The following is a 2,238-nucleotide window of genomic DNA, read 5'->3' on the forward strand; positions in this document are numbered from 1 at the left end:
TGAGTTCCAGGACAGCCAGGGCTACACAGAGAAACCCTGTCTCAAAAAAACAAAACAACAAAAAAAAATTCCTTCTCTTAACATATGTGTAGTTGGGAGCTGAGAGGTGGGCATGGCTGGTCTGTGGGGAGAACGTGGTCACTGAGGCAGAGCTAAAGTTGATGCCGCTTTACCTGAGTTTGCAGCAGGCTGGTTAGGGCTGTAGCCCCATAGGAGAGCAGTGGGGCAGGGCTGGGGAAGGTCCGCGGTACTGTGCAGGGGTCGGGGGTGGGGTGTTGGTCAGTGGTGACATCCCTGTCTCCCAAGAGGCATCAAGTGTAGCATAGCAGGCCTTCAGGCTAGGTGGCTAGAAGAAAGTGCTGCTGTGCCAGAGGTGGGCCCTGGGCTTCTTCATTGGGTGCATCTGTAGGGTAGATAGCAGCTGGGATATTTGGGAGGTAGCACGTCCTGGTTTCTGTCCCTCTCAGGAAGAGCAGAGTTGGAGGTTGGTATCAAGTTCCATGACAGCAGACCATGTTGTGACTAGTGGGTTTTCTGTCGCTGTCGCTGTGGATGGTACCTCTCTCTCCCTTGGCTGTTACAGATACATGAGATTAGGATAATTGATGATGGTGATGGTGGTGATGATAATAGAGGTGGTAAGGGTGGTGGTAGTGGTGATGATGATGATGATGGAGGTGGTAATGGTGGTGGTGGTGGTAACTGTGGTGGTGATGATGATGGAGGTGGTGGCGACAGCCAGATGTGCTATTACACATCTTGAATCCAGCACAGGCAGGTGGCTTTGTGCTACTGAGGTCAGTTTGGTCTGCATTGAGAGTTCCAGGCCAGCCAAACCCTGTCTAAGGCGGAAGGGGGGTGGGGGGAGAGAAGGATCCTGCTGTCTATGGCCCCTGAAGTTTTGAGCCCTGCATCATGTAGCATGGCTTCACTGAGACTGTCAGCTTGTGGAGGGGCATTTAGTTGGTAGCTATTAAGTGCTGGGCTCAGCTCATGGCTCTGAGTGAACGTATAGGGTGAGGGAAGGGAGGTCTAGGTCCTGGAGAACTCACTGCTCGAATGGCTAGAATGAGCTTTTAGCTGAGTAAGCAGGACTTAGAAGGCTCCAGGAGGAAGCAGAGGCACTAGTGGGCCAATGGGGTGTCAGTATAGGCAGACACCGCGAGGACCAGCCCAGAAGCCAGGCTGTCTTCGGGTTTAGCAGGAAGCCTCATGGCGGGACAATGAGGAAGTGGTGCAAAGCAGGGGCATTCATTGTGAGAGGAGGGCTGAGCTACAGGTGTGCTGGATGCTCTGACTGGTGCTCAGCAGCAGGGCATGCTCCCCAGCCCCTCCTTGGGAAGGTAGAACCCCACTGGACTCAAGTTCTTCACTGGAGAGAATGGGGTTGGGCTAGAAACAGCTGTACAGCTCTCTGCAGCAGTGGTTTGCAACCTCCGCTACTTGAGCGCTGGGGTGGAACAGCACGTCTTTGAGAACTATAGTCAAGCTCTTGGTTTCTCTCATAATAGGGACATACGCTTAAATTTTGATTCTAGTCACAGGGCATTTTGGGTGTCCTAGGGTATGATTTGGTGTCTCTGAAGGCATTTCTGTTCGACACAGAAGAGAGGTGTATGGGAGCCACTGGATCACTTTATGCTGGCTCCTGTAAAGGTTGCACGAGGAGGATGGGTTGACACAACACGCTCTGCTTATGTATATATGGCTTTTGGCTGCTTTTGTTTTAAGTCATGCTTCATTACTGGGATACGCTGTGTTTGTTCTTGTGTAGCAGTTCCACAGAAGTGAGGATGTTAGGTCACAAGGTCTGGGGTATTTAAATTTTTCTTGGTACTACAAAATTGCTTTTCAAAGAAACTGAGATCATTTGCATTTCTACTAAAGGGGCTGAAAATGCCCCCATCCAGGGCTAGGAGTATAGTTCAGTTGGAAGCGTTTGCTTCACATGCACAGAGTCCTGGGTTCGATCCCCAGCACCCTATAACCCCAGTATTTGGGAGGTAGAGGCAGAAGGCTCAGATCCAAGGTCATCCTCTACTACAGTGAGTTCACGTCTGACTGAGGCTAGGTAGAACTTAATCTCCACCCCCCACCCCCCAAAAAAAAGGGGAGAAGGGAAAGGAAGAAGAAAGGATCAAGCAAACAAGCTGGCGGGCCCTCAGCAGAGGGGTCCAGCGGCCCTCCTGAAGCCTGGATTTGAATCTGGGCTGACTTTCCACTGGAGGCACCTTAGGT

General features: G+C 51.4%; 1 protein-coding gene across 2 annotated transcripts in view; it reads left to right on the forward strand.

Annotated features, from left to right (window-relative positions):
- Rab35 (RAB35, member RAS oncogene family) overlaps positions 1-2,238 on the forward strand; it is a 15,156-nt gene that overhangs the window by 2,790 nt on the left and 10,128 nt on the right. The window lies entirely within an intron of this gene.

Source organism: Mus pahari, chromosome 23, assembly GCF_900095145.1.
Source record: "Mus pahari chromosome 23, PAHARI_EIJ_v1.1, whole genome shotgun sequence".
NCBI lineage: Eukaryota > Metazoa > Chordata > Mammalia > Rodentia > Muridae > Mus > Mus pahari.